The sequence below is a fragment of the Gossypium arboreum genome, chromosome 9 (assembly GCF_025698485.1).
Source record: "Gossypium arboreum isolate Shixiya-1 chromosome 9, ASM2569848v2, whole genome shotgun sequence".
Taxonomy (NCBI): Eukaryota; Viridiplantae; Streptophyta; class Magnoliopsida; order Malvales; family Malvaceae; genus Gossypium; species Gossypium arboreum.
In genome coordinates this window covers 14,472,135-14,499,115 of record NC_069078.1, presented here as the reverse complement: position 1 = coordinate 14,499,115, position 26,981 = coordinate 14,472,135, and the positions used below count along the sequence as shown (strand labels likewise).

The following is a 26,981-nucleotide window of genomic DNA, read 5'->3' as shown; positions in this document are numbered from 1 at the left end:
TCATTTTACCCTCGACTTACAGAATTACCGTTTTACCCCTAATTTACATAATTACTGTTTTACCCTTGATTTTTAGAATTACTATTTTACCCTTGATTTACAGAATTACTGTTTTACCCTCGATTGTAAAATTACTAAAATACCCCTAGTTTGTAAAATTACCAAAATACCCTTGGTTTGTGAAATTACCGAAATACCCTCAATTTGTAAAATTACCAAAATACCCCTGATTTACAAAGTTACAGAAATACCCTTGACTTTCTAAAAATTATAGAAATACCATTGGTTTACAAAATTACTAAAATACCTTTGGTTTGTAGATTTACCAAAACACCCTTGTAGGATGAAATGACTAAAATACCCCTAAAAGGTAAAAAGACCGTAAAGCCCCTGTAGGGTAAAGAGACCGTAAAGCCCCCTGTATGGTAAAATGATGAATATGCCCTTATGTTCCGTATGACTGATGTGCTTAGGATTTACATATATTGATATTGGATTAGTTAAGTTTGAGTGAGAGGTGGTGGTTATCGTAGGCGATTGATTTTGGAAGCGTTTCAACTTCAACCCGTAATGTGTGTACTAAACCTCGTAATAGCTTAGATTAATATTTCTTTGAAAAGCAAAGCTTCATATTTTAGTGATTCGGAATTAATATTTAGATCTATTTTCACGCACGTTTAAGTTGGATTCACAACGGATATGGGGTAGGAAGGTATTTGGAACGTTCTTCAACGAGTAGATCTCTTGGTAAGTATTCGAACCTTCTTTCCATTTGTATCTTGTGGTTTAAGAAAAGCTGAAAACCCCTCTGTCGACTAAGGCTAAAAGGGTTTTTGGTGTTATTTGGTTTGTTGGTGCTAGTGAGGATTAAAGGCTACCGATCGAAGAGTGTGTGAAAAGCTTGGATCATCAGAGTGACTAAATCTAGTCATAACTTCGGCAAACGTATGAACCCAAGGGCCATTGTGGATGGTGGCCGAATGTGTAAGTGATGATAATAGGTAGTTTTCGACTTGGTTTAATATTAACATGGTCTAATCTATTAACGGTTGATTATAGGAGAAATCACATAGGAGATCTCGACTAGGGACTTGTGAGCAAGCGAACGCTCATTAGTCAGTTAGATTCGTTGAGATGATGATCGGGAAGGTTGGAAAAGGTAAGAGCATGATTTTTGGCATTCACGGTAAGTTGGGCCTCGAGGGGCTGAAATAGGGCCCGATGGGCATTCAGGCCCATTTGAGTAAAATTGGTAGAATATGGAAACTTGTTAAATTGTGCATAGAGACTGATAAAACCGTTATGGAATATAGGCTGAATAGGCCTAGATGACAAAATCGGCTAAGTAGGCCATTAGGGTTTTAGGCCCAATAACTCGATTTCGCTAAAAAATGGGCCAGAATCACTGTTTGCACCCATGAATTGTTAGTAACCGTTAATGAACATGGGAACCCTAATTTTTGGTAAAATTACAAGATTACCCTTATAACATGAAAATGACTGTTTTACCCCTAGGTAAAAATGACCATTATACCCCTAGGGTTTATGTATGATTTTAATACATGGGATTTTGATAAACATGGTATGTATGATATGCACATGACATGTATGATATGCACATGATATGTATGATATGCACATGATGTATTCATAAATGCATTGGGTTGGGTTTTTATATGGATGGAGGAAGTGCAAAAGGGCTTATGCCCCAGTTATTAAAGGGCTTATGCCCCAGTTATCAAAAGGGCTTATGCCCCAGTTATCAAAGGGCTTATGCCCTAGTGATCAAAAGGGCTTATGCCCCAGTTACAAAAAGGGCTTTTGCCCCAGTTACTAAAAGAGGCTAGGCCTCTAGTTATATGATAAAGCAGCTATGCTGCCAGTGGAGAGTTATGGCGGGGTGGGTTGAGTTAATCCCCACATGGTGTGTTGGTTGGTACGGGTAGAGAGTAGCAGATGGTGGGTTGAGTAGTCTCCCCAAATGGGTTTGCATTCTTTCATTGACATTATATGTGATATTGAAATGGGCCTATGGGCCATACCGTTTATAAAAAAGGCTTCGGCCAGTAATATGAAATTTGAAATATGAAAAGGGCTATGGCCCAGTACATGTTTGAGATTGGACTTGGGCTTAGACCCAACAGGCTGTCATTATTTTGGGCTCTGAAAGGGGCTTGTTGCACACTGAGTTTCCAAACTCACCCCTTTTCCTTAACCTTGCAGGTGAGCCTTGATATGGGGACTTGGGCAGGAGGGGATTCAGAGTGGCCACGGTGATCGCTTTTGGACCTTTAAATAAGCGTTGGTTTTCATTTAATTTCCTTTATTTATTATTTATTTTTGGGTTGTAATAAGGCCATTTTTAACTTTTCTTTTATTTCTTCTCGGGATTATTTTATTTTTAATAACTTCAAACCTGGTTGATAATTGTTCAAATGGGCTAGACTTAAGACGTGTTTTCAAAGCGATACTTGTTTTCAAAATATCTCAACACCATGATTAATCGATTTATCAAAGACGTCCACTTAAACAAATTTAAACTCGATATAACAAAGTGTGGCTATGGTTGTGGGCATGTTTAGGATTGGATCCAATCAAAGAGCTTGGTACTTAAGCAGCCTTCATGGCTCACCTCCTCTGTCTCGGATACCTACCTGGTGCCCAGCTTCCATACACTTTGTTAACTCAACAAAATATATGGTTTTTAAAACACTAAAACGGAACATGGGTTTTCAACTCCAATGTGGCATGTCAGATTCGGCCATAACGTCTGGGCCGGGTTTGGGGTGTTACAAACCAATGCAGAAGCATAACTTTTATAACTCTGATAACGGTACTACAGCATTTCCAAATTTCAGAACAGAAATTATGATTATAACAGATATAGCCATTTCCGTCAAATAGATATCACTTATAAATAATCACATAAAATCATAAAAAAAACCAGAATAATGAATTTTTGAACATCTGTAGCTAAACAAAATATCAGAAAATTTACAACCCAATATAGAATGATATCAACCCCGATGATATTCCAAAAATGTCCACAAAGAACAATATCTATAACACCCCAAACCCGGCCTAGAAGTTAGGCCCAAATCTAGCGTGTCATATTGAAGTGTTTTTCAAAAACCATGTTCTCATTGAAAACCCTTCTTACTACTCAAAACCTCTGGCCATTTTAAAACTTGTGAAACGTTAATTCCCTTAAAACCTTACTTGCTGTGAAAGCTTACTTTTAAACAGTTGCGAAAATGTGATATTTTCAAAACCAGTTGTTGTTTTGGAAAATCGTGCCCTACTTCTAATAGATATTAAGCATACTAAATAAATTTCCCAAGTAAAAAGTTAAGAAAATAAAAGGCCTTAATACAACCCAAATCAAAAACCAAAGTGCTTAACTAAATAAACGAAATAAGAAAACATGTGTAGTTGTGTGGCTGTCTTCGAGTCCCTCTACGACACCGATCCACCTAACGCTGGGGAATACCTACACAGTTAATAAACAGGGTGAGTTTACGAAAACTCAGTGTGTAATCCCCTTACTAGAGTAACAATCAAGAAATGTATGTAATTGAGAATCGGTCTTGGTGGAGCCCATTACAAGAATAAAGATAGTCCAGTTGAGAGCATACGTGGGCTAAAGGCCGTTACAATATCATTTGGGTCACAGCCCATAACAGAATCAATTGGGCCTAGCCCATCTTAGGCTTAATTGGGCAGAAGCCCACATTGCAATAATATCATAATAATATCATACATGTAATGCTGTGCAACCCACACCAATAATCCAACCGTTACACACCAAATCTGTCCCCCGGTACACATCATGTGGGGATATAAATATCGACCAACCCATCCGATACACATCAATGGTAGCCTGGTTGCAGTACTACCTTCATTGCAGCAAGCTGCTAATCAAATATTAGGCTTAATAGCCATCGGTGGATCCACGGTCGTCAAGCAACCATGCGATCCTCATATACTTCCTCCGTTCCATAATTCCCAACCCATGCAATATGTCGTGTATGTCATGCTCAATCATCACACGTGTATGCAGAATAACCATACTCAGTAACAGTATTTTAAACATATATTAAGGGCATATCAGTCATACAACCACAGTCAAGTCAATTAAAACGCAGTCATACATTCATAATTAAATCATTCAAATTCGAAGTCTAAGTCGGTCATTTACCCTCAAGGGCAAAACAATCATTTTAACCTACAGGGGTATGTCGGTCATTTTACACTACAATGGTATTTCAATAATTTTACACTACAAGGGTATTTCGATAATTTTACAAATCGGGGGTGTTTCAGTAATTTTACAAATCCAGGGCATTTAGATAATTTTACAAATCGAGGGTATTTCAATAATTTTAAAAATCGAGGGTGCTTCAAAAATTTTACAAATTGAGGGTGTTTCAGTAATTTTTCAAATCGAGGGTGTTCCGATAATTTCACAAATCAAGGGTATTTCGATAATTTTCTCTTCATTATGGGTTTATTACTTACCTTGGCCCGTTAACAAGTCCTCGGTGGCTAAAGTGAACAAATACTATGGACCAGGTAGGATTCCAGAGAAGAGGAGGTGAGTCATTAAGACCGCTTAAGTGCCAAGCTCTCCCTAGATCCAATCCTAAACATGCATATACCCATTACCACACCAACCTTATGACTCATCCACGGTCGCGATTAATTAATTATTTAAGTTTTATGTCTGCTTGAGTAGGTTACCAAAAACTATGTCCACGACCCTTTTACTAAACATTAACAGATCCACACTTATTCATTTGGCCCCTTTAGGCCCAATCTCGTTCACATGTTCCATCAGGCCCAATCACATTCATATGGCCCATCAAGCCCAATCACATTCATATGGCCCATCAGGCCCAATCACATTCATATGGCCCATCAGGGCCAACTACTTCCCACCTAACAATTAGATTTACACAAGGGGGCCCACGAGCCCATCTAGGCCCAGAACAGCCCCATCACACGAGAACGCTCGTGGCAGCTTTCAGCTTTTCCCGATTTCTAACAAAGAAGGGCTTGAATACACCCCTGTTTATGAGGACGCGCCGAAGTCCACGATCACCAACCGTGGCACATCTGCATTGGGTCTTAATCACCTATTTTTCTTTTTTACCAACTCATCTGGTTCGCTCTATTTAAAGCCAGCTTCTCACCAATTCCCATGTTAGCTTCCGATGTGGGATTACTTTCAACCATTAGGAAAATTTTTTATTTTGTTATGACCACTTCAACCACAGAGTTCCAGTCCAACTCCACCTCCTACACAGCTCAAACATCAAAATAAATACTCTATTGCGCATTCCAAGACTTGAACCTTAGAACTCACAGTTACACAACACGCCACCTTGCCACTCCACCATAGGCTCTTTCTGTTTCATATTTTATCCTCAATTAAATATAAGGTCTATAGGCCAGAGTCCAGGTTCCTTTAAAAGAAAAACTAAAATAAATTACAAGAGCCAAGACTTGAACCCAGGCTCCCTTACATCCTTAATGATGCCACAACCACTAGACCACAAGCTTCCTTGTGTCATATATTTACCACAATAATTTAAAAGGCCTTCATCCAAGCACCTAAGGTTTTATATACTTATTACCAAAATTTTTGCTAAAGCCTAGGTTTGAACCCAAGATTTCTCCAACACTTCTCAAGGCCATTAACCACTAAAGCAGACAATTAATTGTGTCATTTCCTTGTACAATTAAATGCTCATATACAACCTCCTTACGGACCCAAACTAAAGGCCCAATACTTCTAGGCCCAAATTCGAGGCGTTACAATATCACTCAGAAATTCTGAGATCCTCAGTAACAGAAGCAATATAACCTTCATGTATCTTTAACAAAACAATATCCATTAGAAACAAAATATTAGCATTATACAGATTCCACCGTCGACTTTCATATCCGCACAATGAAATAAATAAGAAAGAAAGACAGAGCAATGTCGAACATAACCCAAACATACCAACAATGTTTTCGTCTATTAATATGTTTAGCTAATGTTCTCATACGATAAGAATTCCTTCTAAAATTAAACAGTTACATATTTTTGAGGATACATGTAGACGTAGAATGCCCAGATGAAGTCATAGTAACTGACCGACTATAACCACTACACTCAACCATTAATATAATTCAAACATTATTCAACTGTCTAATTCTGTCATCATTAAGTTCATATTATCCCATCAATAATAGAAATTAATCCAGAGAAGCTTCCAATTAATACTTTCTTTAGATAACATACCTGAATAGGTCATTTAATAGGACTTAACTTCTTCTGTAACAATGACTTTGCATAATCTAAATAGTCTTCAAAACTATTCAATATCTCTTTTAATATTGCCTTAATTTGCTGATTCAATCTTTTTTCTGACCATATTATTTATCTTCCAAACACAGACTTCTGTAACTCCACACTCGTGAGCTTATTCAATTTAAATCTTACAGATTTCATTTTAACATTTCACTGATAAGGGGGTGAGGGTAGTAAAGCCTCAAATTTAACTTATACATAAATGCACATAACACATGCTATCACAAATAACCAATTCATTACTAATTTCACATTCTCAAATCATTTAATAATCATTTGCTTTTAATCACTTTTATTCTTGACACATAGTTCATATGCCAACTCAAATCACTATTTCACAATCAAAGCATTCATATAGCAACCATAAATCACATATCACAATTCATATACTCATATCATTTCATTCATATGAATCATGCCATAATACAAAGAAATTTCATGTTTCTTATATGGCTCAAATATTTATAGTCACTTGCTTATAAACTCATCACATTTTCAAATAGCTCACATAACAATTAATCATATATATAGATACATTTCTTTGCCAAATTTCATATAATTTCATACTTTTATGAGTCTCAACTCATCGTCAACACATTTTCACTTAAACATTTGAGTATTTATTTCCGCACTATCAGAATTAGCTCGGTTGGAAACCATTCTGTCTTATTAAAACAATTTTCGTTAGAGTCGGGAGATATCACACTATTGTAGGTTAAATGTGGCATGTATAGCTAGACTGACATATGCTATGGTAGTCCTAGAATCGACTAAACCATAGCTCTGATACCAACCAAATGTAACACTGCTAACTCGTGTCCGTCACCGAATTAGGGTTAAAAGGCATTACTGATCAAAATACAACTCAAAACAGACATTTATTTCAATTCAAGTACCAAATAATATAAGTAATTCAATACTGTTCATCTAGTATAATTTTTAAACCAATCTAACATGCTTCGATTCTATAATTTATACTCTTCCCAAATTAATATTCAAACATTATAACCAATGAATCATGGCAATCAAATGCTTAACTTATAACCAAGTATAAATCATTTCATATACCGATCATATTTTAAGACATCCATTCATATAAATCTATTTCATTAATTACTTTCCAAAAACACTATTTAAAATTATGCACTTCTTCATATTTTACTAAGTCAAGCCAAACCACATGATTTATTAAACATTAATATATATATACAGCATTAACATCACATAATGGTCAAGTATAAAATTTGGTTTTACTAAAATAATAACTACCAATTTATACATAAGAACTGGATCAAATCATACCATAATTACATAACCTCTTGAAAAATGAAATATCCAAAATACCTATCGGTCATTTACCAAATTCATAAATCTCATATATGGCACATTTTAAACTCAAGCATTTAACTTAACAACTTAATCATTAATTACCAAAATCACGAACAAAACATATCATAGGCATGTATAAATATATTTTACCTATTGTTAGCCAAATATAAATACACACCTTTTACTATTTCCAAAATACATAAGCATAATCGATCTTTAAACCATATATTCAATCATAAAATTTATCCTCTAATAATCCAACCAACCTCACAATATTGAATCAAAGCTAATTGTACCATTTACAACTGTACCAAAATGACCATCAAATAAATTACAAAACATGTTCATATTTTTCCATTGCAAACCGTATTTTAACAATCAATATGCAGGCTATCACACATACATAACTTAACTTATGTGAGCATATGTATTATATCAAAAACACATCATTTATCACGTTCAAACCTTCACATAAGACAAATTATACATCCAAAATAAATCAATAATAAACCACAACCGAAATACACCCATCAACTATATTTACCTCACTTAAGCCGAATTATATAATCAACTACCACAAACATATTTATCATGAAACATACCTCCAAATTAAGCTTATAACATGACCGAATAAATATATACCAACTTTAATATCATGATCAAGCCATTTTTCGCATGGCTATATACATACACAAATCAAAACGAACCATCTAAAAACTAGTCTATACATGCCACATTACCAAAACTCAAAGCTTTTATTTACCAAAGCGATAACCGGATAGTGTGATGACATCTCCCATGATTTCCAACCCGAGCAAGTCTCTGAAAATTTATAGACATAGGAGAAACACACAGAGTAAGCTTTGAAAGCTTAGTAAGCTAGTATCTTAAAATAAAACTTAACATAGAAAATAATTTCATTACAATGCCATAAGCATGATATACTATTACACACAACTTTTCTAAATTTTATAACAAGTTCTCATTTCAAATTATCATCATTCAATATTATACAATATAACTAGCTAACTGTAGCTTTCACAAGCTTATTCAATTCAATTCTCATATATCATTTAATTCACATTTTCATATAGCCAAATGAGCACATTATGGAAATTAACACATTTAAACATATATCTTTCTCATATAAATCCCATATCATCATCTATTCTCAAATTCATCTTTCATTCATATAGTATCTGACAATTTCACATATGTGGAAACACAAAAATTTACGCATTTTTACATACACTTTTTAGCATAAAATCATACTATTTCGATTAAATTCTTGTCGAAAAATAATTAATTTTATAAAATAATTCAATTATACTTAAATTATGAACATGATGAATTTTAGTTAATTTTATAATTAATTTTGAGTAATTTTGGTTATTTTCGACAGAATTGCGCAAAGGGTGAAAAATGGCTCGGTAGACACTACTTGAAGCACAAAACCGAGAAGCAATTTGAAGTATCAAGGCGAATTAATTTCTAGCCTAAGACTGTCCAATTATGTGTATTAATTCATAATATAATTAATTTTAATTTATACCCAATTTAATTTGGGCTAAATAAATTAATATTAATTAATTATGGAAAAAGTGGTCCAGTTGAACCGAACCGATTGAAGTGAACCGGCCAAAGATTGGGCAACCTAAAACCGGCCATATGCTGACTATTAGCTGATTAATTAAGCTTGCAAAGAAGCCCTTGAAGTCTTGTAGAAGTTGAATTCAAACCCCTCCACAATTGGTGGATTTTTGGATTTGCCCCAAGCCATTTTTAGCAAAGTTGAAAGCATCAACTTTGCCTCATAGGTGGTCGGGCAAGGTGTGGCTCTTTGGCTACTATTTTTAGAAAATTTCAGCTGCCACACTCAGCTATAAAAGCCCCCCTTGGCTGATCATTCAAAGCATCTCAATCATTCCTCATTCATTTCACAACAATTCTCTCCTCCCTCATTATTTTTCTCTCATTTTTCCATTTCAATTCCCTTGATCTTGTGTTGATTTCTTCCCTTGGAAAAGCGGTGTTCTTCAACCATTTTGGAGCAGAAATTGAGTTTTCATCGAAGCCTTGACCGGCGAGGACAACAAGAAGGAAGAACGGAGCAACCAAGTCAAGCCTCAAAAAACCACCGGATTTGATTCTTGTTCCCTACCTCTTTAATTTTTGTTGTTGTTATGATGAACATATCTATGAGTACTCATGTTGTTGGAATGGTTAATTTAATTAGCTTAGCTTGAATTTAATTCGTGTTGGGTTGATTGCATTTCATCTTCTTAAATTGTTAAAATTGTGTTTATGTTGTTTTAGGCCTCGGTAAAAATGCTTGATTAAGTAAAATCATGCCTAAGTTATTCTTGTGCTAGGACTGTGAGGTAACTAATAATTAATTATTTAAACAGATTGAAATTGTAATTAATTAACACATTACTTGATTAGTGCATGTTTATTCTTGCCTTGCATAACTTGCAAGATTATTGTGATTAAATTGTTTCAAGGTAAGGATACCTTGTACCTCACATAGTCTTTTATATGCTTGTTAGATTTAATTAATTGTTTGAATTGACATAGGTATATGCAAGAGATTAGTTCAGTTTAATGAGTATGTATGTGGAATAACATGTTTGCTTACTAGAATCTGTTTAGTCGGTTGAATTGACATAGGGATATGTCAATAGATGAATGGATTTTGGTATGTAAGTATGTTCATAAGTTACCAAATTACTGGGTTGCCGTGATTTTATTCGTAACAATATAAACATAAGTTTAATAATTCTAAGATGAGAAGTGTAATTAATCCAACACAATTATATCATCTTAATTAAATCTTATTTTGAAATCGTGCATTAGAAATTTTGTTTTACTTCATTTATTTATTTATTTTAATTTTCTTAAGTTTTTAATCACCCTCTTTAAACAAAATATTTTTCTTCACCAAAGTGTTTTAAATTGCATTCATAAATAATCTTGTTCACAGTCCCTGTGGGTATAATAACTCGACATTTACTTGTGATTTTATTACTTGTTGCGATTGTGTACACTTGCACATTTTCGTCATTCCAAGTTTTTGGCACCATTGCCGGGGACGGTTTTAAAAAAGTCATTATTTGTGAATTTGTTAGTTTACATTTTGGTTTATTTTTTTCTTTTAATTTTTAACTTAATTAATTTTTCTGTGATTATTTCAGGTGTTTATGAGTATTGACTGAATTATTGACCTATTCCCTGTAGACTGTGAGATAGAAATAATTTTCGATAGCAAAGAAGACAAGCAAATTAGAGGACGACCGAAGAGATGAACTTAAAAAATTCAATCCAAGGAAAAGGAGCAAACTCTGCTCAAAATCCTATCCTTATTGCTGATGATAGGGATAGAGTTTTACGATAGTATGTCGTGGCAGTATTTAATGATCTTAATCCAGGTATTAGGAGACCCGAAATTGAGGCACAACAGTTCGAGTTGAAGCCAGTCATGTTCCATATGCTTCAGATAATGGGCCAATTCAGTGGAATGCCTACCGAAGATCCTCACCTACATTTAAGACTATTTATGGAGGTGAGAGATTCTTTCAAGTTAGCCGAAGTACCAGAAGATGCATTGCAATTGAAGCTGTTCCTATATTCGCTGAGGGACAAAGCTAGAGCCTGGTTGAACTCATTGCCACCAGACTCAATTTCCACATGGCAAGAGTTAGCAGAAAGATTCCTTATGAAGTATTTCCCACCTAGCAAGAATGCTAAGTTGAGGAATGAGATCACTGCCTTCCAACAAATGGATGATGAATCCTTGTATGAGGCATGGGAAAGGTACAAAGAGTTATTACGAAAGTGCCCTCATCATGGAATCCCATATTGCATCCAACTTGAGACATTTTATAATGGTCTCAATGCTCACACGAGGATTGTAGTGGATGATTCTGCTAATAGTGCTCTCTTTTCTAAGTCTTATAACGAGGCTTATAAAATCATTGAGAGGATTGCCAGCAATAATTACCAATGGCCAACCAATCGAGCAGTGTTAGGAAGATGAGTTGCTGGAATACATGAAGTAGACGCTCTTACTTCACTCGCATCTCAGGTATCATCAATATCCTCAATGTTAAAAAAACCTTACTACTAATGGGTCTAACAGTTTTGCAGCACAGCCACAACCCAATTTGAAAGTATAGCTTGTGTTTACTGTGGGGAAGAACATTTGTTTGAAGAATGTCCATCAAACCCAGAGTCCATGTACTACATAGGTAACCAGAACCAAAATCGAGGAAGGCAAGGACTGCAATCCAATTTTTATAACCTATCGTGGTGAAACCACCCGAATTTTTCCTAGAGTAACCAAGGAGCTAGAGCCAGTAATACTTACGCCCAACCTAGATCGACCCAGCCACCAAGTTTTCCTCAACAAATTTAGAAACCAACCCAAGTTGAACCATCCAATGGCTTAGAAAATCTATTGAAGGCATGCATGGCCAAGAATGACGCCTTAATCCAAAGCCAAGCAGTTACATTGAAAAACCTAGAAAACCAAATGGACCAGCTTGCAACCGAACTCAAGAACAGACCACAAGGTACTTTACCTAGTGATACAAAAAAAATTCGAGGAATCCAGGAAAGGAGCATTACAAAGCATTAACATTGAGGAGTGGAAAGACAGTAGAGCCCAATACCATTGAAGCTCAAAAGAAGCAAGCTTATGCTCAAGAATTAGAGGAAGTTCAACCGAGCGTTGAAATTCCAGTTTCACAAGAACCAGAATCTACAAAACCCGACAAGGTAATTTTAGAACTAGCTAATTCTGATCAACTAACAACCTTGTCAGATGTAGAATTGTCACAGAAGACGAATCAACTAGTTCCAGTAAAGAAACCACCACCCTACCCTCAAAGACTTCAAAAGCAGAAGCAGGAGATTCAATTCAAGAAGTTCCTAGACGTACTCAAGCAACTTCATATCAACATCCCATTGGTTGAAGCACTTGAGCAAATGCCAGACTACATCAAATTCATGAAGGAAATCCTATCCAAAATACAAAGAGTCAGAGAATTTGAGATGGTAGCTTTGATGAAGGAATGCAGTGCATATCTTCAATATAAACTGCCCTCAAAATTGAAGGATCCTGGATGTTTTACCATACCTTACAACATTGGAGCAACATATTGTAATAGGGCACTATGTGACTTGGGTGTGAGTATCAACTTGGTACCTATGTCAATATTTAGAAAGTTGGGGATAGGTGAAGTTAGGCCTCCTACGGTTACACTTCAATTAGCAGATCGATCCTTAGCACATCCAGAAGGAAAAATTGAGGACGTATTAGTACGTGTAGACAAATTTATCTTCCTTTCTGATTTTGTTGTCCTAGACTTTGAAACAGACAAAGAAGTGCCAATTATCTTAGGAAGATCGTTCTTAGCAACCGGAAGGACCCTTATTGATGTGCAGAAGGCGAGCTTACTATGCATGTTTAGGATGATCAGGTAACATTTAACGTTTTTAAGTCTATGCGATTTCCTGACATAATTGATGATTGTTCTGCAATATCCGATTTAGAAGATTTAATAGTGGAGAAGGAGCTCAACTATGTGGAGGATTCATTGGAACAAATTTTGACATCAAATCCTCCGAATGATGAAGAGGAGGATGAGTACTTAGCTTTGTTAGAAGCTAATTAAAGGGGATTTATTCCGGAATCCCACTTTGAATCTTTGGAGTTAGAGGAAAGGAATTATGCCCAAGCAAAAGCGTCAATCGAGGAGCCACCTAAATTAGAACTCAAGGTAATACCTTCACATCTAAAATATGTTTATTCAGGTAATTCTTCTACTCTGCCTGTGATTGTTTTAGTAGAATTAACTACTGAGAAAAAAGAGAAACAATTTAAGAGGGCTATCAGATAGACCATAGCCGATATCCGTGGTATTAGCCCATCTGTATGCATGCACAAGATCATACTAAAAGATGGTGAGAAAAGGACGATCGATGGACAACAAAGACTGAACCCCATCATGGAGTATGTACTAAAGAAAGAAATCATTAAGTGGTTAGATGCGGGGATAATTTACCCCATCTTAAATAGTTCATGTGTAAGTTTGGTCCAGTGCATGCTAAAGAAAAGAGGTATCACGGTCATTGAAAATGAGAATAATGAGTTGATACCAACTAGAACAGTTACGGGATGGAGAATTTGTATCGATTATCGAAAGCTAAATAAGGCAACTATGAAAGATCACTTCCCTTTGCCGTTTTTGGACCAGATGCTGGATAGACTCGCGGGGTGAGACTACAACTATTTTCTCGATGGATACTCGGGGTATAATCAGATTACAGTAGCACCAGAAGATCAACACAAGACAATGGTACTTTTGCATTTAGACGCATTCCATTTGGTTTATGTAATGCACCTGCTACATTTCATATTTCAAATTGTATGATGTCTATTTTTATTGACATGGTTGAGAAGTATTTGGAAGTTTTTATGGATGATTTTTCAGTATTTGGAGATTCATATGATGATTACCTAGCCAATCTAGCCAAGGTACTAAGGCGATGCAAAGAAACAAACCCAGTACTCAATTGGGAAAAATGTCATTTCATGGTATGAGAAGGGATTGTTCTAGGGCATCGGATAACGAGACATGGAATCGAAGTAGATAAAGTAATGGTAGATGTTATTGAGAAACTCCTAACTCCAACATCTGTAAAAAGTGTTGGAAGCTTTTTGGGCCATGCCAGTTTCTATCAAAGATTCATCAAGGACTTCTATAAAATTGCTAAACCTTTATGCAATTTATTGGAGAAGGACTCGACGTTCAAGTTTGATGAGGAATGCTTAAAAGCTTTCAAAGATTTTAAGAGGCGATTAGTTACAGTACCCATAATAGTCACACTAGACTGGGATTTGCCATTCGAATTGATGTGTGATGCAAGTGACTTCGCGGTAGGAGCCGTTATGGGCCAGCGAAGGAACAAAGTTTTTAATCCCATTTACTATGCAAGTCAAACTCTGACAGGAGCTCATCTAAATTATATGGTAACAGAAAAACAGTTACTTGCTATTGTGTTTACTTTTGACAAGTTTCGATCTTACCTTGTAGGTACCAAAGTGACTGTCTATACGGACCACTCGGTAATTAAGTACTTACTCTCTAAAAAGATGCTAAGTTGAGGTTGATCCGATAGGTACTTCTACTTCAAGAGTTCGATCTAGAAATTCAAGCTCGAAAGGGAGTGGAAAATCAAGTAGCAGATCACTTGTCCAGATTGAAGCTACAAGAAGGGAACTCTTCTCTTATACCAATTCAAGGAACATTTTCAGATGAACACGTACTAAAGGTAAATCATGTCCATAATACCCCTTGGTTTGTTGATATTGCTAATTATTTAGCTTCTGGTTTGATGTCGATTGATAAGACGTATCATCAAAGGAAAAAGTTTCTTCACGATGTGAAGTACTATTTCTGGGAAGAACCATACTTGTTCAAGAAGTGCACAGATCAAATGATCAGGAGATGTGTGGCAGAAGATGAAGCACAAAAGATTCTATACCATTGTCACTCAGCTCCGAGTGGGGGACACTTCGGAGGTACTCGTACTGTGGCCAAAGTATTGCAAGCCAGATTCTTTTGGCCAACACTATTCAAGGACGCATACGCTTATGTAAAAAGTTGTGATCGATGTCAATGGGTCAGAAATGTCACCAGTAGAAATGAGATGCCTCGAACAAACATCATTGAGGTAGAATTATTCGATGTTTGGGGCATTGACTTCCTCAATCCTTTCCCTCTGTCTTTTGGTCACAAGTACATCTTGGTAACTGTAGACTACGTGTCTAAGTGGGTCGAGGCTGAAGTTTATACAACAAACGATGCTACGGTTGTAATAAAGTTTTTGGAGAAACATGTGTTCATAAGGTTTGGAACCCTAAGAGCTATTATCAGCAATGAAGGGTCCCATTTTATGAACATGTAACACCCCGAACCCGAGACCATCGCTGGTGTCGGACACGAGGGGTTAACAAGCCAAGTTCACTTGTTTTGCCCATCCATTTGACATTTCCAGTCAGGCTGGAAAACTGCGTCACTGTCGCCTTAAAAATCATATCTCGAGTTTCAAAACTCGGAAACTGGTTTTGTAAATTTTCCCTGAATTTAGACTCATATATTCATCCATGGATTTATTTCTAGAATTTTTGGTCGGGCCAATTGGTACAGTTTATTAGTTAAAGTCACCCATGTTACAGGGATCGACTGCTCTGACCTTCGCTCGGTATAACTTGAATATCTCTCTGTACAGGGCTTTAATGCCGGTGCCGTTTGTTTCTAATGAAACTAGACTCAAAATGGAATCTGTACATATAAGGTATGTCTCCTAATTATTTTTGGATAATTTATAGTAAATTTTTAAAGTTGCGACAGGGAACCCAGAAACCGTTCTGGCCCTGTCTCACAATAGCTTTAATATCTCTTAACATGCAACTCCTATGACCATTTCGTTTCTTCCATATGAAAATAGAATCATCAAGGTTCATTTACATAGCTTATTCACTATTTAATTCCATTCCTACGAATTTTGGTGATTTTTCACATTCACGTCACTGCAGCTGGCAGCATCTGTTTTAAGGTAGGTCTTACCTATTTGGTAGTCTCCATGAACCAACTAGTCTTGCCATACATAGGTTCATATATGATCATTTTAACCATGCCAATGGCTGATCATATGACCAACATTCCCATTTCCAAGCCATAGCCACATCATGACACCAAATATATACATACAAACCACAATTAGTCTAAGTCGATACTTCACTTTTACGAGCCATTTTCGCATGGCCGTACATATATACATCACAACATATTCAACCAACAAGGGTAGTCCTATACATGCCATTTCAAAGTTCAACCAAAATTTATACCAAAATAGAGGCGTGGATAGTGTGGATGACTTCGACTTTATTGATCCCGAATCCGATTGCTATCGAGCGAAATCTATAAACAGAGAGCCAAAGTAACGGGGTAAGCATTTTTTATGCTTAGTAAGTCTCAAGGAATATAATCAGCTCTAATTACAGCAATACATTCACATAGCCAAATGCATCATTTCATTAATACACATTCTTACTTCACACTTCATCATTATATACTTTCACAAAGTATCAATCAATTCAATAACTGAAATTCATTAGTCGATTGAGCGAATGTTGCTCAAACATGTCGACTTTCAATGCACATATAACGTACCTTATCCTTTGGGCTTTTCGAGTGTACTAATTGAATTCATTACAGCAACCAACACTCACCTCCAGCCCAAGATTCTTGAATATAACCGGATATAATCACGTGCACAAATGCCTTGGTCTTAGCCGGATAGAATAACTTCATACGAATGCCTTGGTCTTAGCCCGGATATAGCCACTAGCACAATTGCCTTGGTCTTAACCGGATATAATTTCCAGCATAATTGTCTTGGGCTTAGCCCGGATATCATTCAATTTCTCATGTACACATACATCAATAATCATTGGACATACATATTTCATTTTCAGTTACTAAGGCTCAAACGCACATATATTCACAAGCATATTCGCCTTGGGACTTAGCCGGTATCATTCAATTTCTCATACACACATAAATCAATAATCATACACATCCATACTTCATCTCACATAATTCAAGTAAGGTAACTTCTTGAGGACTTACTTCGGATGTTGTCGAACGGCTTTTTCGCTATTCGATCACCTTTTCCTTCCCTTGTCCAATTGTGGCCCTCTTAGCTCTTGAGCTAATTCAAACAAATTCAATTTATTAAAACCTCATTGTGCTTGCTTATGGCGAATATGACAAGGAGTTTAAATGGTCATATGGCCACTCTTTAGCTTGAATACACAATGGTCATGCACATTTTATACTACATCAAGCAATTCAAAACAATTTATTTGAGCATCAAGGAAAAGCTAAGGCCTTCAATAGGCTACCCAAGGCCGAATATTCATGTACATGTTGAGGTCAATTTTGCACTTAATACCTCACAAAAACAGCATGCATTTTACTAGTTAATGCTTTGCACATTGTGGCCCAAAACTTATAATATAGCATCAAGCACTTATATGTGTGCTAGGCCGAATTGTGCTTGCAATTTCACAAGCATTCTTCCACATCTTCTTCTTTAAACCAATATATTCATCACTTACTTCATAGCCAAAACATCATGTGCAAACATATATATACAATATGAGCATGGCGAATTTCAAGGTGTCCATAGCCATCGAAAAATACAAATTTTAACTAACATGCAAGAAGCATGAACCATGCCCATGAATGCATCATGGCGAATATGACAATCATGCTCCATTCAACTTCAATCATGGTTAAACACAAAAAGAAAACTCAAAATCTTACTCAAGAGTAGACAATCCATCATTGCATGCATCATCATCAAGCTTCACACTTAGCATGCAATGGCTTTATCACCATAACAACTTTGGCCAAATACCATTTCCATGGCATAACAAGGATTTGAGCCATGGCTAACATGCACATCAAATTAGCAACCAAACCATGCATGAAACTCCCAACACAACCTCATACATACCTTAATCTTGATGCAAACTTAGCCAAATCTCCTTCTAGGTCTCTTCCAACCCAAGCATGAAGCAAAAATCCTCCCCCTTTTCCCTTAGTATTTTCGGCCAAGAAGATGAGAAAGGATGAACAAATTTTTCTTTTCTTTCTTTAGGACATTCGCCAAAGTGTTTAGAATGGATGAACAATTTTTTTTCTTTAATGCTAGTCTTTATTTTATGACTTCCTACATACACCACTAGCAAAACATGTTGGAAACATGTTCCTTGCCCATAACCTTGTCATGGCCGCCACTCCTCCTTAGGAAGGGATTATTTGACATGCAACTCCACCTTTTGTTAACATGTACTAACAAGCCATTTAAAATTAGCCTATCATATTTCACCATGTTTCACTTTGATCCCTATTTAATACTTTCTCATACAAATGGGTAAAATTAGAGAATGAAATTTCCACATATGCATGCACACACATAGTAAGCATAGAATATAACAATTAATTATTTTATGACTTCGGTTTAGTGGTCCCAAACCATATTTGGCTAGGGTCTATTTTGGGCTGTCACAACTCTCCCCCACTTAAGAAATTTTCGTCCCCGAAAATCTTACCGGTAAATAGGTTTGGATATCGCTCTTTCATAGAATTCTCGGTCTCCCAAGTAGCTTCTTCTATCCCGTGCTTGAGCCATAACACTTTCACTAGCGGAACCCGCTTGTTTCGCAACTCTTTCACTTCTCGTGATAGGATACGAATCGGTTCTTCCTCATAACTCATATTAGCTTGAATTTCAATTTCTGATGGACTAATCACATGCGATGGATCGGATCTATAGCGTCGAAGCATTGAAACGTGAAAGACATCGTGAACCTTTTTGAGTTCAGGGGGCAAAATCAAGCGATATGCCACTGGACCGACTCGCTCTGATATCTCATATGGCCCAATGAACCTCGGGCTCAACTTGCCCTTACGGCCGAACCTGAGTATCTTTTTCCAAGGCGATACCTTGAGAAACACTTTATCACCCACCTGATACTCGATATCCTTACGCTTCAGATCCGCGTACGACTTCTGACGATCGGAGGCTATCTTTAGACTTTCACGGATTACTTTCACTTTCTGTTCAGCATCCCTAATCAAATCCACCCCGAAAATCTTGCTTTCACCGAGCTCAGTCCAAAACAATGGTGTACGGCATTTACGACCTTACAAGGCCTCGTAGGGTGCCATCTTAATACTTGATTGAAAGCTGTTGTTGTAAGTGAATTCAATCAACGGCAAATACCGTTCCCATGAACCACTAAACTCGAGGACGCAACATCTTAACATATCCTCAAGTATCTGAATTATCCGCTCGGATTGACCATCGGTTTGGGGGTGAAAGGCGATGCTGAAATGCAACTTGGTACCCAAAGCTTCTTGCAACTTTTTCCAAAATCGTGAGGTAAATCTCGGATCTCTATCCGACACGATGGAAATAGGCACCCCGTGTAATCTCACAATCTGAGAAACGTACAATCACGCTAATTTGTTCATCGAAAAATCCGTACGTACGGGGACAAAGTGGGCCGACTTAGTCAATCGATCTACCACGACCCAAACCGCATCCTTCTTACTTGCTGACAATGGCAGTCCGGATACAAAGTCCATTGTGACTCGATCCCATTTCCACTCGGGTATCGTGATTGGTGAAGTAATCTCGAAGGCACCGATGTTCCGCTTTCACTTGTTGACATATTAAACATCTCAAACAAAGTCGGAGATGTCTCGCTTCATACCATGCCACCAAAACCGACGTTTCAAATCATTCTACATCTTCGTACTCCCGGGTGGATTGCCATTCGGCGACAATGGGCTTCATTGAATTATCGAAATGAGTTCAATTCTTTGGGACACAGACGACTTTTGAACCTCAAACAATCGTCATCGTCGATTTGAAACTCCGAGTCCTTGTTCGAACACACGCAGCCGTTTTGCAACCAAGTCATCGTCGACTTTCGAGCTTCTCGAATTTGGTGTGTCAATAATGGTTTGGCTTTCAATTCAGCCACTAACATCTTGTCGGATCGGACGGACAAGTGCACATTCATCGCTCGTAAAGTGAATAACGATTTACGACTCAAGGCATCCGCAACCACATTCGCCTTTCGGGTGATAGTCAATGATCACTCATAATCCTTTAACACTCGAGCCAACGTCTTTGTCGCAGATTTAAGTCTCTTTGGGTCATCAAATATTTGAGACTTTTGTGATCCGAGTATACATGGCACCTTTCGCCAAATAAGTAATGTCGCCAAATCTTTAAGGCGAATACGATGGCGGCCAATTCGAGATCATGAGTCGAATAATTTTCTCATGTGGCTTTAATTGCCTCGCGCGCATAGGCCACAACTCGACCTTCTTGCATTAATACGCAACCTAACCCAAGTAGAGAGGCGTCGCTATAGATGACAAACTCCTTGCCGGACTCGGGTTGCACTAGAATTGGGGCTTTAGTCAAATAAGTTTTCAGTTGATCGAAACTTTTTTGGCATTTCTCCGTCCATTCGAACTTAACATCCTTTTGGAGTAGCTTCGTCATCGGCGTGGCTATCGTTGAGAAGCCTTTTACAAATCGTCGGTAATAATCGGCAAGCCCAAAAAGCTCGAACCTCGGTAATATTTCTGAGGCTCCCAATTAAGTATGGCTGAAATTTTATTCGGTCGACTCGAATACCCGATCTGAGATACCACATGACCCAAGAAGCTAACCTCTCTTAACCGAACTCACACTTCTTGAACTTAGCATATAATTGCTTATCCCGTAAAATTTGCAAAGACTAACCGCGGTGTTTAGCATGTTCGGTCTCATTTCTTGAATAGACCAAGATGTCATCAATGAACACGACTACGAATCGATCCAAATATGGTCTAAAGATCTGATTCATTAAATCCATAAATACCGCAGGGGCATTAGTGAGCCCAAACGGCATCACTAGGAACTCATAGTGACCATATCTCGTTCTGAAGGCAGTCTTGGGTACGTCCGAATCTCGGATTCGCAATTGATAATAGCCCGATCTCAAATCTATTTTCGAGAACACCGAGGCTCCCTTCAGTTGATCGAACAAGTCATCAATACGTGGCAACAGATATTTGTTCTTTATCGTCGCTTTATTAAGCTGACGATAGTCGATGCACAGCCGCATGGTTCCATCCTTCTTCTTCACGAACAATACTGGCGCACCCCAAGGCGAAAAACTCGGGCGAGCAAAACCTCTATCCACCAATTCTTGCAACTGAGCTTTCAACTCCTTTAATTCCGTTGGTGCCATACGATACGGAGCTATCGAAATTGAGTGGTACCGGTACCAATTCGATGCCAAATTCTATTTCCGAACAGTGGTAAACCCGGCAATTCTTGGGAAAACATCCGGTATTCACAAACCACGGCACAGATTCGGGTTTCTTTTCGATTCCTTGTCATCGAAAGCACGACGCAAGGTACACTTCGCACCCTTTTCTTACATATTTCGGGCCAACATCGGCGATATTACGGTGGCAACCCTTTAAGTCCGTATACTCAACCCGAATTATTTCATTATTCGCGCACCTCAAATCGATAGTCTTGCTCTTGCAATTTACAACCGCATCGTGCATGGTCAACCAATCCAAACCAAGAATAACGTCGAACTCATCGAACGGCAAAAGCATCAAGTCCGCGGAAAACAAGAACCTCGGAACACTAGGGACTTTTCTTGCACACTTTGTTGACAAGCACGTAATGACCCAAGGGTTTGACACCGAATTACAAACTCGAGAGACTCAATGGGCAAAGTCTTCTTTGGATGCTAAGGTTTCACATATATATGAATGAGTAGAACTAGGGTCAATCAAAGCAATCACATTTGTATTGAAAAGAGTGAAAGTACCGGTAATAACATCCGGAGAGGCAGCATCCTCGGCGTGCGGCGTATGGCATAAGTCCTAGCAGAGCACGAGCCTCGGATCGATGGTAGCATCTCTAGATCCTCTCGACCGCCACCGACATTGCCCATATTTCTAGGTGGTCTACCTCGGCGATGGTAGCACCGGGTTTGCACTCGACTTACATTACATTCATGCATCCTCGGGCAATCCTTCATAAAGTGGTCGGCCGATCCACACTTATAGCGAGAGCGATCACGAAACCAACAGCTCCCGAATGCCATTTGCCACAATGTGGACACTCGCCTCTCTCGCGATCATTTCCACCACCGCGATCGAGGTGACTCGTGTGGTCACAGGGGTCGATCGCGTCCTCGTCTAGAAAAGCCCAAACGCCTCTAGACCGGCTCACATCATCTCGAAATCTCTTCGATGCTTGTTGAAGAGACTTTCCGAGGACCTCTTTCGAATTCTCCAGTTCCCACATCAGCTTTTTGTTTCTCCTTTCTAAGCTCTTGACTTTACAAGCTCGCTCAACAAGTACTACGAACTCTCGTATCTCGAGGATGCCAACAAACATCCTTATATCATCATTCAGCCCATCCTCGAAGCGTTTACATAATAGCTTGGACGAAATGCATTCTCGCTGTCTGGCTAAGCCTCACAAATTTTCGTCAGTAGTCGATGAATCGACATCGAACCTTGCTTAAGATCAAGGAATTCCCTCCGCTTTTGGTCGATGAATCTTTGGTCGATATACTTTTTCAGAACTCGGTTTGAAAGAATTCCCAAGTCACTTGCTCTCTAGGCACCACAGAAGTCAGAGTACTCCACCAATAGTAGGCGGACTCGCGTAGCAAGGAGATGGTACACTTTAAGCACTCATCGGGTGTACAGGATAGCTCATCAAGCACCCGGATAGTGTTATCTAACCAAAATTCAGCTCGCTCGGCATCATCATCATCCGTAGCCTTAAATTCGGTGGCCCCATGTTTTGAATCCTATCGATTGGGGCTTACTTGACCTTATTTGGTCAGTCAACGGAGGTATTGTAGGTCTTGGGGTTGCATTTGTTGGGAATGGAGGTTGTGGAACACCGTGTTGGTTCGAATGTATTGATTAAACCATTCGTTCATCACACTATAAAAGGCTTGCCTAGCCTCGTCATTAGGATTGCTGGCCATAGGTTGAGAGTCCGGCGCTCTCCACATCATTATCGCTCGGTTGGGATCGGGATCCATTGCTATAAACAAACACACTCTCTATCATTCATCATTTAATGGCATGTATAGCTAGACCCCAAACACATCACGGTAGTCCTAGGTTGGGATCGGGATCCATTGCTATAAACAAACACAAAGTCAAAACTGCGTTACTGTCGCCTTAAAAATCATATCTCGAGTTTCAAAACTCGGAAACTGGTTTCGTAAATTTTCCCTGAATGTAGACTCATATATCCATCCATGGATTTATTTCTAGAATTTTTGGTCGGGCCAATTGGTACATTTTATTAGTTAAAGTCACCCATGTTACAGGGATCGACTGCTCTGACCTTTGCATGGTATAACTTGAATATCTCTCTGTACAGGGCTTTAATGCCGGTGCCGTTTGTTTCTAATGAAACTAGACTCAAAATGGAATCTGTAAATATAAGTTATGTCTCCTAATTATTTTTGGATAATTTATAGTAAATTTTTAAAGTTGCGACAGGGAACCCAGAAACCGTTCTGGCCCTGTCTCACAATAGCTTTAATATCTCTTAACATGCAACTCCTATGACCATTTCGTTTCTTCCATATGAAAATAGACTCATCAAGGTTCATTTACATAGCTTATTCACTATTTAATTCCATTCCTACGAATTTTGGTTATTTTTCACATTCACGTCACTGCAGCTGGCAGCATCTGTTTTTAAGGTAGGTCTTACCTATTTGGTAGTCTCCATGAACCAACTAGTCTTGCCATACATAGGTTCATATATGATCATTTTAACCATGCCAATGGCTGATCATATGACCAACATTCCCATTTCCAAGCCATAGCCACATCATGACACCAAATATATACATACAAACCACAATTAGTCTAAGTCGATACTTCACTTTTACGAGCCATTTTCGCATGGCCGTACATATATACATCACAACATATTCAACCAACAAGGGGTAGTCCTATACATGCCATTTCAAAGTTCAACCAAAATTTATACCAAAAATTCTAGAAATAAATCCATGGATGGATATATGAGTCTAAATTCAGGGAAAATTTACAAAACCAGTTTCCGAGTTTTGAAACTCGAGATATGATTTTTAAGGCGACAGTGACGCAGTTTTCCAACTTTGATTGGAAATGTCAAATGGATGGGCAAAACAAGTGAACTTGGCTTGTTAACCCCTCGTGTCCGACACCGGCGATGGTCTCGGGTTCGGGGTGTTACAGAACAAGTGGTTGAAATGGTTGTTAGATAAACATAGAGTGAAACACAAGGTCGCTACAGCTTACTATCCGCAGATGAATGGGCGGGCTGAACTGGCAAATAAGGAGATCAAAGGCATACTTGAAAAGGTAGTTTGCCTGAACCGACGAGATTGGTCCAAAAGACTGGATTATGCTTTATGGGCTTACAGGACAACATATAAGACACCTTTAGGGATGTCACCCTATAGGTTGGTCTTTGGGAAAGCTTGTTATCTTCCCTTGGAGTTAGAACACAAAGCTTACTAGGCCCTTTGACAACTCATCTTGGATCTTAAGATTGCTAAAGAGAAACAGATGCTCCAACTCAATGAGCTAAAGTAATTCCAAACGTTCTCGTATGAAAATGCCAAAATACTCAAGGAGAGACTTAAGAAATGGCATGACAAGCACATTCAAGTTCGAGAGTTTAAAGTAGGTCAGCAAGTCTTGTTATTTAATTCTAGATTAAAGTTCTTTCCAGGTAAACTAAAATCACGTTGGTCCAGTCCATTTCCGATTCATCACATCTATCCATACAGAGTTGTTGAACTCCAAGGTAAGGGAGGTAATTTTCAAGTTAATGCTTAGTGTCTGAAACACTATTAGGGAGATAAGACTGAACAGAATCAAACAACGGAATCAAATTTCGTTCATTCTATCAGATGTTTAAATTTTCTTATTTTCTTTTTCTAATAAATGATTTAGGGTATATTTTCGAGATTAGTATGTTTAAATCAATTCTGTCTAGGAGATTGGAACTTAAGTGGGACCGCTTGTGACCCCTCCAATTTTTCTTGGGAATTGATTTTAACATAATTTTCCGAGAAATTATTCCCTAAATAGAAAAATAATTTTTTAGTTTTTCAAATAAAGAGGTCAATGTCGACCTAAGTTTTAAATTGCAACTCAATTTCAAATTCTCATTAAGTCTAGGGACTTAATTGAATTATTTTCAAAATTTGGTTGCTCTATTAGTAAATAATAAAAACTAGATGCCTCTTTTTTTAAAATATTTTCAAAAGGCTTTTAGAATAAATGTTTTTAATTCAAAAAAGATAATAATTATTAATATATAATTATATCCATTATAATATATATTAATTATTATCAACTTATTATAGAGTTAGGATTAGTGTTAATTTCATCATATTTTATTTGAAAAGTTTTTAATAATAATAAGATGATAATCTTTAATATATAATTATATCTATTATAATTTATATATTAATTTTTATCAATTTAGCATAGAATTAGGATTAGTTTTAATCATATTTCATTTTGTTTAAATAAATTAATAGCATTAATAAATTAATATGCATATATTTAATTATTAATTGTTGTTAACTTGGATTAGAATTAGAACTTAGAGTTTTAATTATTAAATTTCTCTAAGAATTCTACTTTAAGTCTTATTCCTTTCATTATAAATACTACCTTCTCCATTTATTCATCACTAAAAATCCCAAACACCAAAACCCTTAAAGTGCTACAAGCCCCTAGCCTAGCAGCCATTCGGCCAGCAAGAAACTAGCAGCCCAGCTCCATCGCACACGCTGAGCACACCTGCCCCCATCACGCGCTACATTGCGCTCCCCATCCTGCTCCAGCACCTGCGCACTTTCAGCTCTAGCACTCACTAGACCCGCACCTTGGCACTGCATCTGCTCCAGCTCCAGCGTGTGTGTGCCTAAGCTGTTGCCCACTCTGCTTTGTAGACTACTGCCTGTGCAACTCATCGCACCAAGCCTGTGTCGCTTCTTGCTCTTGCTCGACGAGTCTGCTTGCTGTCCGACACTTATGCGGCACACACCTACACCATGCCTTTAGCTGAAATCTTCCAACCCACCTTAAATTGACCTCTTTTGTTTATTAATTATTTTTAGGAGTTTTGAGTTTAATAAAAAAAGGTGGTAAGACAATTTGTTTTCTCCTAAATTTTAATTTTATTCAATTATTTAATTTTTCAGTTTACTGAATTATTAATAAATTTTGTGAATTAAATTTTTGAGAAAATAATTTTTCCCATATTTTGTTCAGGTTAATCAATCTTCGCAAGAGAACTCGTGCTTGTGCCCAAATTGATGAAACACAAAACAAATTCCATTGTGAAGAAGCCAAAGCAAGATATGAGAGTATCTTCAAAAATCAACAGATGCATCCAGATAAAGGCTTTACATTGAAAGAGAGCAACTACAAAGACTTTATGGCACGTATTCATCAAGTTGCTGAAGCCCTCAATTGGGAATTGTTTTGTGAAAAGAGGCCTAGTGTGGATGAGGAACTAGTTTGTGAATTCTATGCGAATTTAACCTCAAGCAATTTGATAGAAGTTCCAGTTCGCAGAATCAAGGTAC

At 37.6% G+C, this 26,981-nt stretch overlaps 1 long non-coding RNA gene and 1 other non-coding gene across 2 annotated transcripts; one reads left to right on the top strand and one right to left on the bottom strand.

The window, feature by feature from the left end:
* The first annotated feature begins 881 nt into the window (after positions 1-881).
* Positions 882-2,436, top strand: LOC128280609 (uncharacterized). The gene is made up of 3 exons (XR_008270700.1): positions 882-984; positions 1,060-1,159; positions 2,224-2,436. It is a non-coding gene; the product is annotated as an uncharacterized LOC128280609 (long non-coding RNA).
* An 8,996-nt stretch (positions 2,437-11,432) lies between these two features.
* Positions 11,433-11,539, bottom strand: LOC128280939 (small nucleolar RNA R71). Its single transcript, XR_008271157.1, has one exon. It is a non-coding gene; the product is annotated as a small nucleolar RNA R71 (small nucleolar RNA).
* Positions 11,540-26,981: the final 15,442 nt, after the last annotated feature.